General features: G+C 46.9%; 3 pseudogenes; all 3 read right to left on the bottom strand.

The window, feature by feature from the left end:
* Positions 1-271: 271 nt before the first annotated feature.
* Positions 272-1,215, bottom strand: LOC112117393 (annotated as a pseudogene).
* A 2,915-nt stretch (positions 1,216-4,130) lies between these two features.
* Positions 4,131-6,022, bottom strand: LOC112117394 (annotated as a pseudogene).
* A 6,006-nt stretch (positions 6,023-12,028) lies between these two features.
* Positions 12,029-13,014, bottom strand: LOC112117395 (annotated as a pseudogene).
* Between the last annotated feature and the right edge of the window lie 4,231 nt (positions 13,015-17,245).

Raw genomic sequence — 17,245 nt, 5'->3', positions numbered from 1 at the left:
ACATGGAGTTGACTGCAGTAGGAACTGGATGGGTTCTGCCCCATTAGCTCACATTTCCCCAGGCAGATATAGGGTCCATCCATCCCAGAGTCAGGGATTGCTTGGCCCTGCTGCCCTTATTTGTACAGGTAGCTCTTCCTGACAGCAGGTGTCCCGTTGTATTTAACAGAACAGCTCTAGTGAGTAAGAGCTGTCTGTATGACCTGTGTTTCACAGCATCACACCACAAGATAAGTTTCTATTATCTTGACTTTATTGCAATGTGCAATAGCTACATACAAAATAATTTGATATTTGTTATGAAATTCATAGCCTCATTAGTAGATTTCCTCAGGGCCTCCTTCACCTCTCTGTTTCTCAGGCTGTAGATGAGCGGATTGGCATGAGGAGTCAGGACTGTGTACAAGAGAGAGAACACTTTGTACAGGTCTCTCAGTATGTCCGTGTCTGGGAGCAGATAGACAATGATCAGGGTTCCATAGAAGATTGTCACCACTCTAAGGTCAGAGGAGCAGTTGGAAAAGGCCTTTTGCCTCCCAGCGGTGGAAGGAATTTTGTGGATGGTGGCGATGATGCACACATAGGATGCCAGGATTAAGAGAAAGGGAGGCAGTGTTAATATGGAGGAGAACAGGAAGATCACAAAAGCCATCAGGCGGGTGTCACTGCAGGACAGTTTTACTAACAGGGCATAATCACAAAAGAAATGGTCAATTTCATTGGGGCCACAATAAATCATTTGTGATATCCAACATGTCGTGATGGTGCAAGCCACAAACCCACTTACCCAAGACCCAGCTGCCAGGCGGAAGCAGATGCTGCCGTTCATAAGGGCTGAATAATACGGAGGTTTGCATATCGCTAAATACCGATCATAAGACATTGCTGATAAGAGGCAACATTCCACAGATACCAGAGAACCAAAGAAATACAGTTGTGTGATGCAGTCAATAAATGAAATAGTCCTGTCCCCAGTCAGGAGACCAGCCAGCATCCTGGGCAGGTCTCCAAGCAGGACAAGTTCCCCAGGAAGAAGTACATGGTGGTGTGGAGGTGCTGATCAGCCACCACAATGATGAGGATGTTCCCAGCCATGGTCACAATGTAGATCACCAGGAACAGAAGGAAGAGAGGGGTCTGCAATTCCTGGAGATTCCTGAATCCCAGTAGGATGAATTCTGTGATGGATGTTTGATTTCTCCAGTCTCCAGTCCATTATAAAGTAAGAGTAAATCCACGGAAGTCTAAAAGGCTCAACATTTGAATAGCTTTCTGTATGGCTAGATTTTCCTCTCACTCACCCCACATGGACAGGTATGGTGGGTCTAGGTCTCCTTTCACTCACCTCAGTATAAATCAGCAGTAATCCCATTGCAGTCAAGGGGGCTGATTCTTCGGGGGCTCACTTTGGTGTTAATCCAGAGTGACTCCACTGAGGTCAGTGAACCATATTCTCCTGTCACTCATCCTGTTGTAAATCAGGAGTAACACCACTGAAAGCCATGAGGATTGGTGCTCCACTCACACAACACACTTTGAATTAGGAATAACTAATGAAATCAATGGGCCCAAATTTATTCTCACTTATGCTGGTGCAAAATCAAGAGAAACTCCAGTGAAGGCATGACAGTTACATTAATATATGAAAAATGTTCACAGAACAAGATGTTAACTCCTCCCTTTACACACCCACACATACACCAAAAAACCCCACAACTGATATGTGAACTTCAAAGAATTTCTACATTCCGGATTCAAAATGATACATTTCCATTTGTTGACCAAAACTGAATGTTTTGTGTTGATTTGGGTTGGGTTGACATTGTCCTCTGTGTCTCTCAGAGCCGCTGCTGTATCCCATGGGAACTGCAGTTCCAAGTCCCAAGTGCTTTCATTCTCCTCCATGGGCCTTCCTCTCTAGCCAGACTACGTCTCCCATGGTGCACAGCAGTCTCTCCCTGTGGCTGAGCTGCTGCAGTGTATCATGGGATATGTGTGGAAAGGGAAGTCCATAACTTTACCCTTTGTTCAATGCTCAACAAACATGTGGTCTTGTTCTTCCCTCGCTCATCACCTTTTAGGAAGGGCTGAGCATCAGAGCCGGTTGAAAAAAAACTTCCATCAAAACATTTTTCAGTGACACATTTTCCCCCACAAGAAATGTTGTCCAAATGTGTCCTTATTTTTCCAGGCAGCTCTAGTTAGCACCTGGCTTGACTGGATCATCTATTCAGTGCTGCTCTTCATTTAGATCACACTTTGCATTTTATGAGAATTTAGTGAGGACACTAGCTCCTATTATGGCTTGTGGGAGCAAGTTCTATTCCATGCTCTATCTCTGTTTGTCTGTCTGTTTGCAGTAGTGCTGTAGCCGTGTTGGTCCCAGGATATGAGAGATACAAGATGGGTGAGGCAATATATATATTTTTGGACCAACTTCTGTTGAAGGACGGGACAAGCTTTCGAGCTTCACAGGGCTCCTCTTCAGGTCTGGGGAAGGAAAGCAGAAAGTCTGAGCTAAATACAAGTTAGGACAGATTTTTAAGCATAAGGGATTTACACATGCTGTAGGAGACTACTAAAAATTGAGTGGGCAATTGAGGATTAGCAGGCAGTGGGGTTTGTTACTGAGCCATAAAACTAGTGTTCTGTGGAGTCCATGATTTTCAGAGTTATGAATGTTGATCATTGTAGAAGTGGAGATATGGCTGCCTGTTTTGGACCTGTTATTCTGGAAGGGTCTGGTTCTGCTTTGAGTTGGTGAGTCCTGGTCTGTGGTGAGCGTGCGTCTGATGATTATCTTGGAGAGGTTGTGGGGTTGTTTGAAGGCCATAACAATTGCCCACTTCATTTTAAGTGGTCTCCCAAAAATGTGTTTACCCCTTATGCTTAACAGTCTGTCCCAACTCAGGGCAGGCACCAGAAATGACAGCAGGGAGCCTATCTCTCCTGTGCTCTCATAGACACCCCCCCCCCCCGCTAATCCAAGACAGCAATGGAGGAGGACGCCATCTGAGTCAAATGCATAGGGAAGAAGTTCAAGGCCATGAGCGAGGGAATGCAGTAGACAGGGACATGGAGACTGGGACTGGGGTGGATGAGAATAGAAACTAGGCCTGGGAGTTGGGGCAGAGTTGGGCCTGGAATGTTGGGGGTGGTGAAGAGAGACTGGAACCATTTTGGAAAGAAGACTGGGTCTGAGAGCTGAGGGGAGAGATTGGGGTTGGTAGCTGGGAGAGGAAGACTGGTTGAAAAAAGGAACTGGGATTGGGACCTGATGAAGGGCAGGAAACAGGTAGATCAGATGACATGAGTGAGGGTGCGGGGGCCTGGGACTGGCTGGACAAAGAGTCTGTGACTGAGAGCCAGTGGGGAACAGGGATATGGTTCGGTGAGGAGGGAAAACACATCTGATGAGAATCTGGGGTTCAGGGAGAAAACTGGGACTGACTGGGCTAAGAGACTGGGACAAGAAGCCAAGAAGTGGGGAGCCTGGAACATGGGAGTCTGGTGGTGGTGGGTGACATCAGAGAGGGAGCCCGGAAGGGAGAAGATCTATTAGTAATAGCAATAGCAGTCATATACAAATTAAAGAAATATTCACATATTTTACATACAAATACGTTTATTGTGTACACAAGTATCATTCACTCAGGAATTTATAACAAGAGGCATACACACTGCTCTACATACATTCATGGAGTTGTCACTGATGTGATGAAATGCAGAGGCATGTGATAAATTAATTTAATATGCAGCACTGGCTCCCTCACCTGCAGTCTGTGCCCTTGTCCATCTCCTCTAGAGGGTTTTATGTGCAGAGGTTGGAATTTGTAAGGGAGTCGAAGAGCAAACAGCATTACCTTAAAGCACCTAGAGGAGCTACAGAGATCAATGAATGCACAGCATGTTAATGTGCTTTAGAACTCGCACCTCCTATACAGCAACACCACCAGCCCACCCATGTAGACAAGCCCTCAGTGAGCCAACTCGATTTCCTTAGGCTCCTTGGAAAATCCCATGCATAATCTTTATTCACATGCAGAGTCTGGTGACTTCACTGGGACACATGATTGAATAAGGAAGAACCACAGTCCAATCACTTCGTATTTTATTTGACCTTAAACATGTTAGCTTGAATATCGGGATTCTGAGAAACCCCTGATGTTACTGACAGCTTTCCTCAGGGCCTCCTTGACCTCTCTGTTTCCCAGGTTGTAGATGAGCGGGTTGACCAGGGGTGTCAAGACAATGTAAAAGCCAGAGAACACTTTGTTCAGGGCTCTTGGTGGATTGGTATCTGGTAGCATATAGACACATATCAAGGTCTGTAGAGAGGGTTCATCAGGGCTCGTCCATATCTGGGGCGGCAGAGAACCACACCGCCACCCTTAGTCCCTACACTGGCCCCTGGGGAATCAGTCGGACCACAGGAGTCCTGGCTCAAGCTGTCCGGCAGCGGCTGAGCAAACACAGGTAACAGTTAGCAGTTAACAGGCCCAGGCCCTGGATCAGGGTGGGGCAGTAAAGAGTTCAAGGCTCAGGCCCTCAGGCAGGGGCTGAGCTGCAGTTTATATAGGTACAGCAGAAGTAAGTCTAAGGCTCAGATCCTCAGGCAGGGCTGAGCAAACACAGGTAAATAGCACACCTGTGGCTTCAGGATCTGAGCGGCCTGGGAGAGGGGGAGACTGCCACCCACATGTTGGGTGGGAGGGGGGGACGCAGGCCCTTCAACTCCACTGTTTCCCAGCCTGGGGCCCTAGCAGCGGCCAAAGGCCCGCTGCTGTGTCAGTGGGGATCCTGGCCGCAACACAGTGACATGGGTTCCAGCTGTTTTGTAGCCAGACTCGGGTTGGCTGCCCCCGGGCTACTTCCCAACTCCTTCTCTGGAGGTACCTGGGTCAAGGTGGTGTCCTCAAGGGGGTCGATCACCATTGGACCCTCAGGGTAGCTGGCAAGGGGTAGGTTCAGTGACTCTCCCACACGCTGGTCCGCATCAAGTATCAGCCGGTCCTGCCAGTCTCCAGGTCCACCACTGGTTGCTGGAGTCTCCCCAGTGGGAGCTGGGCTGGAGGCGTCTGGCCTCTCCAGCGGCTGCCTCTCGAATGAACTCTAGGGTTGGGCTCTTATACTTCCTGTCTGGCACCTGACCCTCTGGGGGGTGGGCTTGGAGTTCTCTGGCTCCGCCCATTCTGGTGTCTGGTGGAGCTCATCCCTCTCCGGGGTGACGGGGAAGCACATCGCCTCCCTACAAGATCCCATAGTAAATTGTAATCACAGTGAGGTGAGAGGAGCAGGTGGAAAAAGCCATTTGTTTCCCGTTGCTGGACAGGATTCTCAGGATGGTGCTGATGATGCAAACATAGGATGTCAGGGTTAATACAAAGGGAACCAGGGAGAAGGCTGAGGAGCATATGAAAGCCACCACCTTCAGCCCACGGAGATCACTGCAGTTGAGTTTTATTACTGGGGTGAAATCACAAAAGAAACTGTCAATTTCATTTTGGCTGCAGAAAGACAATTGTGACATCAAAATTATTACTACGGTGATAGCTAGAAACCCACTCATCCAAGACCCAGCTGTTAAATGTAGACATAACCTACCATTCGCTATGGCTGCATAAAATAGCGGTTTACATATGGCTAAATACTGATCGTAAACCATCATGGATAAGAGATAACATTCCGTACACACCAGAGAAGCAATAAAATAGAACTGTGTGATGCAGCTGCTAGCAGAAATGGTTCTGTCCCCTGTCAGGAGAGCAGCCAGCATCCTTGGCAGGATGGTGGAGGTGTAGCAGGTCTCCAAACAGGACAAGTTCCCCAGGAAGAAGTACATGGGTGTGTGGAGGTGCTGATCAGCCACCACTAGCACAATGATGAGGATGTTCCCAGCCATGGTCACAATGTAGATCACCAGGAATAGCAGAAAGAGAAAAATCTGCAGCTCTGGGAGATCCCCATATTCCAGGAGGATGAATTCTGTCACTGTTTGATTTCCCCACTCTGCAAAGTCCATGAACTGTACATAGAAAAATTAAGCAAAACCTCTGCACTATAAATTTGATGAAGTTAGAATTTTAATACACGGTCAATAATTAAACACATAAATATTCACAACCCCCTCCCCTTTCCCTAGTGATCAGTAGCACATGTTTGAGCTGAGAACCCAGTAAACATGCATTTTCTGGTCTCTCTGATGCCTGAGGCAAGCATAAATGCACCGCTTCATTTCATAAGCCACCCACCCTGTTGCAGTCTCCATTTCTTCCAACCCTAACTATAAGACCCTCTGGGATTAGAAACTGGGCCCATAGGCCGGGGTGGGCTTCTGACAGTTCCACATTGCCACTGCAAGCTTAGTTGGGAGGAGTCTGTGAAGCTAGGCAATTCAGGAAATACCACCCAGTAGGGCCTGAGTGGCGGCCCCTCACAGCTCAGTGATTGGCTGATGCTGGCTGAATAACAATGCAGGCTGCCTGTCTTCTCCTGCACCAGACCCAGTTTGATGTAGATCCTAGACTCTGGCTTCTGACTCTGGTTTTTCTGTGATTTTACTGTTTGCTTGCTGTCTATAAACTGGTGCCTGACCCTGACTTCCTAACATCCTGACCTGGTGGGACCCTGACTCTGCTATTTGCAACCTGGTGCTTGGCTCTGACTTCCTGGCATTTTGACTTGGCTCACTCCCAGTCCCAATGCTTGTCTCCTGATTAAGATTTTGCAGCTGACGGGTGGGCACAGTCTGCCTTCAGCCCGGCCATGACACTAACTCTGGTCTTAATAGTATCTTGCAGACACCTTTATTCAACTTTTTCCCACTTTTTTGGACAGAATGCAAACCCGTGTTGAAATAAAGCAAATCTAAACTCAACCTCCTTTCTTCAGCAATGTGGGACAGGGTGCAGATTTTCAAATGTATTTGAAGCTTGTTAGGGACCTAACTCAGTCAATGGGATCATGTACTTAGCATGTGTAGACACTTCTGAAAATCCCACACTGAGTACCTATCTGCATCTTTAGGTGTCATCAAACTCCTTTGAAAATCTTCACCCAGGCCTTCAATTCGTGTATATTGTCAGAACTGCAACAAATTCCAAGAACTATGCCAATGTACACCTGCTGGAGGTCTGGCCCATTAACTTCTATGTAGCGCCTCTGATTCACATCAGCTGGCCAACTGATTTCCAAAGTTACGCTGGTTTACAACAGGTGCTCCATTGACGGTGGTGGCATGGACCCTGTGTATTTAAAAATGAGACAATCAGTGTTTAAACAGCTCCACCTTGTGGAAGAACTCTACCTCTTTTTCTTCTGTTAAGATTTCCTTGATCTTCCAACTTGTTCTGCTCACATTATAAATACGAAACGATAGGGCATGCCAGTTAATAGGCGAAAGCACACTAAAGCCATTTCTATCGCCCTTCTTAAAGAGCAAGATATTGATATTTGATTCATAACCTTTAATTATATATCTGTGACACTGACATTTCTCAACAGCTTTGCAAGAACTGGAGCCCAGCAGCTAGCTTCAAGATTATATGTGTATCAAGTGGGGATGGAAAAAAGCTTTCTGGTGTCTTATATTTGTTTGACATGGGAAGCGTCTATAATTGGCAAAGGTGCCTACCAGTGAAGAAGGTGGATCACATTTGTTATTCAGGCTGGGATTTTGAAAGGAGCCTAAAGTTCTTAGGCACTGAGAATAACATTTTCCAAAGGACTCAGAGGTCAGATTTTAAGGATATTTACAAACTTGACTCCTCTTGATTTGACTCTGGCCCGAAGTGACTTAATTCACAGCACTCCCACTTCATGAAGATATGAAGGTGAGGTTCCCCACTAAATCCTCTAGCCCACAGACATTTCAGATCTTCAGAAATAACTTGTCTAAAACCCTAGGTAGATTCCTGCCAGCCAAGGTGCCATCAATTTCATCACAGATTATAACAAGTGTATTAAATGGAACTAGCTGAAAAATTTTGTTGACTTCTTTTTTTAATGAAAAATGGCTAATAAATTAAACAGAAGGAGGGCTCTGGGGACCTCGAAAGCTTGGCTCTTTCACCAAAAAGAAGTTGGTCCAATAAAATATATTACCTCACCCTCCTTGTCTCTCTAAATGTAAAATATCAATTTTCATTTAAATATTTGGGCTTTTGTTTGAAAAAACAAAATCTAAATATCATTTATTTCCCTTTGGCTCTCCAAAAATCTAAAAGAGGATTACATTCTTGGGTTTGCAGGTTTTTGACAAAATCATGAAGAAAAAAAAATCACAGAAAAATGTTGACAAAGTGATTTTCATTTGCTTTGAAGTTTTGGTCAGAAATTGAAATGCATTTGTGGGCAAGCTTTAACGTTCAATATCTAAACGTTTTTCAAAAATAGATGACTTCAAATCATGAAGAGAACCCATCGAAGCACTGAAATCTCAAGGAAGGAACAGCGCTATTTCAGGGTCTGTAACCAACCAAGTTCAAGTAAAAAAGTCTGGATCTTCCCAAGTAAATTTCTGCTAGTTCTGACACTATTCCAGGAATTGATGTAAAAACGTCTTCACCCAGAATAACTACAAGAAGTGGGTGTTTTACCCACAAAAGCTTATGCCCAAATAAATCTGCTAGTCTTTAAGGTACCACTGGACTCCTTGTTGTTTTTGTGGATACAGACTAACACGGCTACCCCCGATACTTGTCACCCAGAATATTAGTTTTCGAGGCCTGAATTTTCAAGACACTTTAATAAATATACCACAAGGCAATGAGAGAAGAGACATTCTTGCTTTCTTAATACAGTCAGAGTGAGCCACATACATTTACTGCTATATAGATTCCCAGTGGGAGATAGTCTAAGACAGAAATTGAGAAGCAGGGGAAGAGAGTCTCCGATATACCTCAATTATCTCAGTTGGTTCCATTGTGTGAGGGAAAAATCTTGCATTTGGTAGATGGGAAAGAAGATCAATTTATATATATTTCATCTTCTCTAACCCCTCAAATCAGCAAGGCACTTATATGTAAGTATGTGACTGACATCAAAAGAAGCACTCATGTCCTTAAAGGCGTGCCCATACTTCTTGTTGAATCGGGGCTTTGCTTTCATTTCAGAGATGAAGGTTGGTTTTACCTTTCTGACAGGTGAATTACAAGCTGATGCCAGTCCTTGATTCAGGTTTTCTGGACCAAGACACAGGATCTGCAGTCTGTTTTCTATCAAATAAATCAATGCTTTCAGTAGGGAGTCTGGTATCTTCCTCAGTCTTTTCAGTTCTGCTGACCTGATTGGTATATTCCGGCCCGTGTTGTTTACAAAAGGGAAAAAGGATTCTCTTGATTCGTTAATAATCCTTTATGGGAGACGGTGAGCTCTCCAATGGCATTTCGGGTCCTGGGAATTTTAAATTGATGAGCAGGGAACATTTATCACAGACAAACTTAAGAGGGTGCAAATAACAGTGTTAATGATGGAGAACTTCCAACCTCAAAGGGAAAATCATGGTGAAAGGAAAACTAACCTCAATCTCCTTATAAGATAGATGAGGTCTATGCCATGTTTCCTATCTATGGAACTTACCAACACCAAAGTATCTGAGCACCCCCAACATTTAAAAGGTTTATATCCTCACAGTTCCCCAGAGAGGTACAGGAGGATATTATCCCCAATTTACACATGGGGAACTGAGGCACAAAGAGAGAAAGGGTAGATGTAAAAAGGTGTAAAGATGGAGATAGACATCATGGGGTAGTCACCTAAGTGATTTAGGTGCCTAAGTCACATCAACTTTCAATGAGAGTTAGAGTCCACATTTTTAAAGGTTTTGGGGCATCTAAAGATGCTGACAGAAACCTAATGGGATTTTCAAAATGGCAAAGCATCTAACTCCCATTGGTTGCAGACACACTACTGCTCGTAGTGCCTATTATATAGGATAGATCAGTGGTCCCCATACATTTTAGGGTTGCGCCCACCCTTTACCCCTGTCCGTGCCCCCCCCAACCACCAGAGCCGGGGCCGGGAGTGGGGCCATGGCTCCAGTGGGGGGGATGCGGACGGGGTAAGGGGGTGAAGGCTGGGGCCACAGCTGGGAGTGGGTCTGGGGTCAGAAGTGGCGCCTGGGCTGGGAACAGAGCCGATACCAGGGGCTGAGGCCTTGGCTTCGTCCAGGGCTGGGAGCAGAGCAGAGCTGGGAGCAGAGCGGGGCTGGATGGTGCCCCCTCCCCGCTCCCCATGGGTCCTGTCCCCTTGGATGTTACAAAGAAGCCCCTCCTATGACTTCTCCTTTTATACATTGATACAATAAAGTTACGTATCACACTCCAGATGTTAGTTACCACCCTTATTCTCTTACTTGCTAGTTTGCACAAAACATCTTCATCCATTATCCTGTCATTCGCTCCTTATGTTATGAGGGGTCAGTGTCTTCTTATACTATCTCTTACGACTGTGTTTATGCAGTTACTTAAGAGATCTGTATGTTTTTGTACCATCCTCTCATTTCGGGAATGTGCTTACTTGGTTATCTGATACTTGGTGCATTGCTATTTTGCCAAGGCCAGGCCTATTCCAGTTCCCAGCCTTTGGTTCACACTGTTTCTTATGCTTAGGGCTCCAGCAATGCTTACAGCCCCAGCATCCATTATACATTTGTCTCTTAACCTTTTGTGTCATCTTATAACCAGTATAGACCCCATTTTACCATTTGTTACTGTTCTTTACCATTTCATTTATTAATTAGTCTAAAAGGCTTGGAAAATAAAGCTATATTTTTTAATTTGCTATGTCATTTTTGTTCTCTGTTTTGTGAGATGAGCTGGTGAGTTGCTTTTTATTGTTTTGTTTTGGTTTTCATTTTGCTACTATGGAGGATGTGACAGGTTCCCCCTGGGGTGCCACCTGGAACTGGGGTGCCGCTGAGCCCTCTGACCAACTAGCCTGGGCTCCCTCTCTCACACCGTGCTTCTGTGACAAGTTGCAAAGACCTCCAAGCTTGTACTTTCACCAGCCTTCACCCAGTTATAGTGACATGCAGGCTCTCTAACCACCAGCATCCCAGCCTAGGACTCCAGCGCAGTACCATCCTGTCCTGGTCAAATCTGGCCAGTATATGGGTTTAATACCTGGTCCGCCTCTCCCTCAATGTGAAGAGGACCATGCACACTTGCGGTGACCAAGCTTAGTTTCCCCCCAAACACCTTAGTCAAATGCACATTGGTTTGCATTAAAAAATAAAAGACGTTTATTAACTACAAAACGATAGATTTTAAGTGATTATAAGTGATAGCAAACAGATCAAAGCAGATTACCTAGTAAATAAACAAAACCGCAAACTGAGTTTAACATACTAGATAGGTAGGATATAAATTAACAAATTCTCACCCTGAGAGATAAACAGGCTGGCAGATTCTTAAGGTACAAGCTGCCTCAGCTTTGCAGCTTGGGTTTTTCCTAGGTTTTCATAAACAGGCTAGAAATCCCTTTGCCTGGAACCATCACTTTCCCCCTGTTGAGTCTTTATTCCTCAGGTGTTTCCAGGTGTGTTGTTGTAGGGAGAGTGAGTCCCAGCATGATGTCATTTCTCCCCTTTTATATCTTCTTCGCACTGCTAGAAAGCTCTTTTCCTGTGACCTGGGTCAGACAGTTCCCATTGTGCTATCTCTGAGAGATTTCTACTGTACACAGTTCTGTGGTAATCTTTGTGCTTCTGTGCATTTTCTCAATAAGCCATTAACATTGTTTGGCATTTTTACTATTGTACCTGAAAGGCTGCTTGTGGGTGTTTTCAACCTCACAATATGTTTCAGTAACACATACATAGGCAAACTTCAACTTCACATACAACAACAGCACATACAATCCAACGAGATATTAATGTCTAGCAGATGAACACTTTTAGAATCACAAGGCCTACTTTGTACAAAACATATCCTAATTACATGATAGTGGAGAATGTTGGGGTGCCAGGGTGTCAGAGATGAGACCAAACATTTTGACAGAGAAAAGAAAATCCTAATAAAACAGCCTTTCATATATTGTGTGTATGTATATTGTGTGTAGACCAATGCGGGGAAATTTGCCACTTGCATTGCAAATCCAGTTTCGCCATGAAAACTTTTCTCAGTGCCCCCTTCACATCTTTGTTCCTCAGGCTGTAGATCAGTGGGTTCAACATGAGGGTTAATATCCTGTAAAGCACCGAGACAGTCTGTCATTGTCCAGTGAGTAGCTGGAGCTGGGCCTGACATAGGTGAAGATGGAGCTCCCGTAGTACATCAGGACGATGGTCAGGTGGGACCCACAGGTGGAAAAAGCTTTGAGCCTCCCCTCTGTGGACCATATCTTCAGGAGGGTGGAGATGATGTAGACGTAAGACAAGATGATGCACAGGAATGGGATCCACCCAATGAAGACCCCGACGGCATGCGGGATGATTTATTGAAGGAGGTGTCTCTGCAGGAGAGATTGAGGTGGGGCGGGATGTCGCAGAAGAAGTAGTTGATCTGGTTGGCCCTGCAAAAGGGCAGCCGGAAGGTGAAAAATGTGTGCACTCCAGAGTTGAGGAAGCCGCTGGCCAGGAGGCACCAGCCAGCTGGAGGCACAGGGTTTTCCTCATGATGACCAAGTAGTGCAAGGGGATGCATATCACTACGTAGCGGACATAAGCCATCACCGCCAAGAGGATGCACTCCATACCCACAAAGGCCGGGAATAAATAGAGCTGGACAATGCAGCCTGCATAGCTGATCCTCTTCCTTTCCACCAGTAGGTGCACCAACATCGGGGGACATTGGTGGTGGTGTAGCAGAGGTCCAGGAAAAAGAGGTTACCCAGGAAAAAGTACATGGGGGTGCGGAGCTGGGCATCCGTGCAGACGATGATGATGATGGAGATGTTCCCCACCAGCGTGCACAAGTAGGTGACCAAGAAGACCCCAAAGAGCAAGAACTGAAGCTGATGGAGGTTGGAGAACCCCATGATGATGAACTCAGTTGGGGCAGTTTCATTTGCCATTTTCTTCACAGCTGAGAGGGATGACTCGAAAGGGAATACATTTAAGGAATGAGGCTGAGGTTTCAAAGCAACCTAGAAGATTTGGATGCCCAGTCTTTATTACAGTTTTTGGGAACTGAGCATCTAAATCCCTTAGGTAGATTTTGAAAAACTCGGATGTAGGTTGTTTGTGAACTAGGACAGAACATTTTAGGGGATAATTTCACCTTAAATTGTGCAATATCAAGGCAGGCAAGTGTGTCTGTGTGTCTCCTCATGTGTGTATTTGTATTTGATTGCATGATTGTGTTTGTTACTTTATCTGGTTGTGTGTGTTTGTGTCTGTGAGAGTTTTATTGTGTATATATATGATTGTGTCTGTTCTGAAAACATCCACTCAATGTGCAGCGGCAGTCATCTGAAAACATCTACTCAATGTGCAACGGCAGTCAAAAAAGTGAACAGAATGTTGGGAATCAGTAAGAAAGGGATAGATAATAAGACAGAAAATATCATATTGCATCTATATAAGTCCATAGTATGTCAGTTCTTGAATATTGAATGCAGATGTGGTCGCCCCATCTCAAAAAAGATATATTGGAATTGGAAAAGGTTCAGAAAAGGGCAACAAAAATTATTAGGGGTATGGAATGGCTGCCATATGAGGAGAGATTAATAAAACTGGGACTTTTCAGCTTGGAAAAGAGATGACTAAGGGGTGATATGACAGAGGTCTATAAAATCATGAGTGGTGTGGAGAAAGTAAATAAGGAAGTGTTATGGAAGTGTTATTTAGGGGCGACCAAATGAAATTAATAGGCAGCAGGTTTAAAACAAACAAGAGGAAGTATTTCTTCATGTAATGCACAGTTAACCTGTGGAACTTGTTGCCAGGGGATGTTGTGAAGGTCAAAACTATCACAGGGTTCAGAAAAGAACTAGATAAATTCATGGAGGATAGGTCCATAAATGGCTATTAGCCAGTATGGGCAGGGATGGTGTTACTAGCCTGTTTGCCAGAAGCTGGGAATGAGCAACAGGGGATGGATCACTTGATGATTACCTGTTCTGTTAATTCCCTCTGGGGCACCTGGCATTGGCCACTGTCAGAAGACAGGATACTGGGCTAGATGGACCTTTGGTCTGACCCAATATGGCCATTCTTATGTGTATGTTTCTCATTGTGTTTGTGATTGCAGTAGTGCCTATTTTCTATTGTATATGGATATGGTTGTGCTGTGTGTGGTGTTGTTCATGTATGCGATTGTGTATGTGATTCTGTGTGACTGTGGTAGTGTCTATTGGTGTTCAATTGTGTATGCATACAGTTATGAATTTTTGCTAATTTATATGTAGGTGTTTGTGCAGTTGTGTGTGCTTTTGTGTGATTCTGGTATGGTCTCCATGTGTGTGTTTCAGTGTGCATATATATGATTGTGTGTTATGTGTGTATTTGTGGTAGTGTCAGTGTGTGTGTTTAATTGTGTTTGCATGTGTGTAAGTGCAGCAGAATATGTGTGTGGATTCTGTGTCTGTATATGTCTGTGGTTTTGTTTACTTACCTATTTCTACTCAATACAATTTTGGGTTGCAGACATAAAATTCCTCATTGATCAAAGAGAGGCTAATCCCTATCTATAGGGCTGTGGGATGATATTTCAATTCTGGGCTGGACATTACAGGAGGAATCCTGTCTCAGAACAGTCCCTCGATACAGCTCTGATACTAAATTCATAAAGCTCTGAAACACTCTCCTATGGCTGGTGTGTGTAACATTTTCATACCAACCTTTCCCACTGCCACCTCCATGCATTTTCCATGCCACCTCACAGCCAGGTAGCCCACACCATTTCCTTGTCTATATCCCGCCCGGGTTCATACCCAGGTACATCACTGAATATGACGAATATGAATGAATATGAATATGAATATCACGGATAAACTGAATAATATTTTTCAGCGGTACAAGAATGAATCAACTCGTTCCCCTTATCTCTTGCTAATCACTCATTCACTCACTAACTCCTATCTATCTATCTATCTATCTATCTATCCTCATCATCTTTATCAGGACTCTATGTCTTTCTTTCTTTCTTTCTGTAGCGGGGTGAACACCCGCTCCAGCCCTGAAAGGGTTGGAAAAGCCCTGCAGAGGGCTGGGCTGCGAAATGGAGCAAAACCCTGGCTGATTGGGGGAAGTGGCTGAAGCTGGGGCCTTATAAGAAGGAACTGGGCCTTATAAGAAGGCCTGGGAAGCCAGAAGGAGCAGTATCCCTCTGACTAGAGAGAGAGACAGGCCTGGCTGCTTGGGAACTCACCCAGGGGACCTAGAGTGAGGCAGGGCTGGGGAAAGGCCTTAGGAGCTGGGAAGCCCTAGTCAAGTAACTCCCCAGGCTGCAGGGCCTAGTTCGAGGCCCATCTAGGTACTGGGCTTGCAGAGGGGCAGCCTGAGGGTGGGTAAAGGCAGCCAGTCTAAACCCCTTGTTGCCTGTGATGATCGGCTGATAGACTGCAGTCCGCCCCAGGGTGCGGGGGCTAAACCGAGACTAGCAGTAGCCATGACTGAGGCGACGTGGGGATAGTGGGTGGGGAAACCCAGTAAGACTGTGGGGTACTGCAGGAGGCAGAACCCTGAGACAAGGGCACCGGGGTCCTGGGAGTGAAATGGGGGACAACGGCAAGGGGATCACTGGCCTGCAGAGGGCGCTCCTGGGTCGAAGAGCTAATTCCCGAGGACGACCAGCAGGAGGTGCCGCAGGGGTGAGTCCGCTTTGCTGCGCATGGTGGAGAATGCGGGCACTAGCGGTCCGCCCCTGATACAAGGGGCAGGGCAAGGACTGTGGATCTATTGCCCAGACTGGAGAAGGTGGAGAAACTGAAGCGGGGGATGATGGACCCCGGGTATGTGGGGGTTTATTATGCAGAGGTCCCAGGTACCATTCCTGGGTGGGGCCCGGAGGCAGCGACCCGGCAGAAGGGGGCCGAAGAGCTGCTGGTGTTATGGGAGATCCAACAGGAACTGTGGGAGGTGCTATGGGCCCTCCAAGAACAAGTCGGACAGCTGGCGGAAGAACAGCGGGCCCTGCAGAAACTCCTTGGGAAGGAGTTAGCAAGAAACCGCGGAGGGCGTAGGCAGTGGACTGCCAGGGCCAGGAGGCCGGTGGCAGAGCGTCGGGCTTGCTACGCCTGTGGCAGGATAGGACACATAAGATGGGACTGTCCCTACAGGGTTGGAGGCAGGATGCCTCGCCCCGAACAGGGAAAGCAGCAAGTTCCTCAAGCTGGCTGCGGGGTGAGGGAACCCAGGCGGTGGAAGATATGTTGGGCCTGTGAGCGGGAAGGCCACCTGCGGTGGGCGTGCCCAGGCCCGAGGCAAAGCGTCCAGGTCAGCCCCGGCGACGGGGTAGCACATCGGAGGGATCCTGAAAGGCCCACGACAGCAAAGAAGTGGCAAGTTTGCTGGTGCTGCCAGAAACTGGGATATATATAAGGAGGCACTGCCCCCCTGGGGAAACTGAGGTGGGCCCAAAGGAGGTGCCGGGAGGGCCCAAACCAGATAAGGATAGGCTGGAGGCTGCAGAGGTGACAGTGGACTTGCCCAGGTGCCACCCACAGGGGGCGGCGGATAAAGAGACGGGAACCAAGTGGGCCCGGCGGGAGGCCGGGACCCAGACCATGGCCAGGACCGCCTTTACCAGGGAACCCAGACTGAGTGGGCCCAGAAAGAAGCTGGGGCCCTGGTGATCCGGGAGCAAGCCACCAAATGGACCCAGACCCTGAGGGTGGAGGGTCAGGGGGAGGCTGACCTGAGGGCGCGGCTAGACGTCATGGAGCAGGCCCATCAGACGGTGGAGACGGAGCTCCAAAAAGTCTGCCATGAAAAGGAAGACCTGGCCTTGAAACTAAAGGACACGGAGGAAAGGTGGGTGTGACTGGCGGGACACCTCCAGGCGGCACAGGCCAGACGGCCCCTCGATCCCCAGGGGTGGGGATTTTGAGGGGGAGGGTGTGTAGCGGGGTGAACACCCACTCCAGCCCTGAAAGGGTTGGAAAAGCCCTGCAGAGGGCTGGGGCTGCGAAAGGGAGCAAAACCCTGGCTGATTGGGGGAAGTGGCTGCAGCTGGGACCACGCCCCAAACTAAGGAACTGGGCCTTATAAGAAGGCCTGGAAAGCCAAAAGGAGCAGTCTCCCTCTGACTAGAGAGAGGCAGGCAGGCAGGCAGGCAGGCAGGCAGGCAGGCAGGCAGGCAGG

Source organism: Terrapene carolina, unplaced genomic scaffold (assembly GCF_002925995.2).
Source record: "Terrapene carolina triunguis isolate 2854851 unplaced genomic scaffold, T_m_triunguis-2.0 Scaffold233, whole genome shotgun sequence".
NCBI lineage: Eukaryota > Metazoa > Chordata > Testudines > Emydidae > Terrapene > Terrapene triunguis.
Note: the sequence above shows the minus strand (reverse complement) of the source record. Positions and strands in the feature narration are given on the sequence as shown.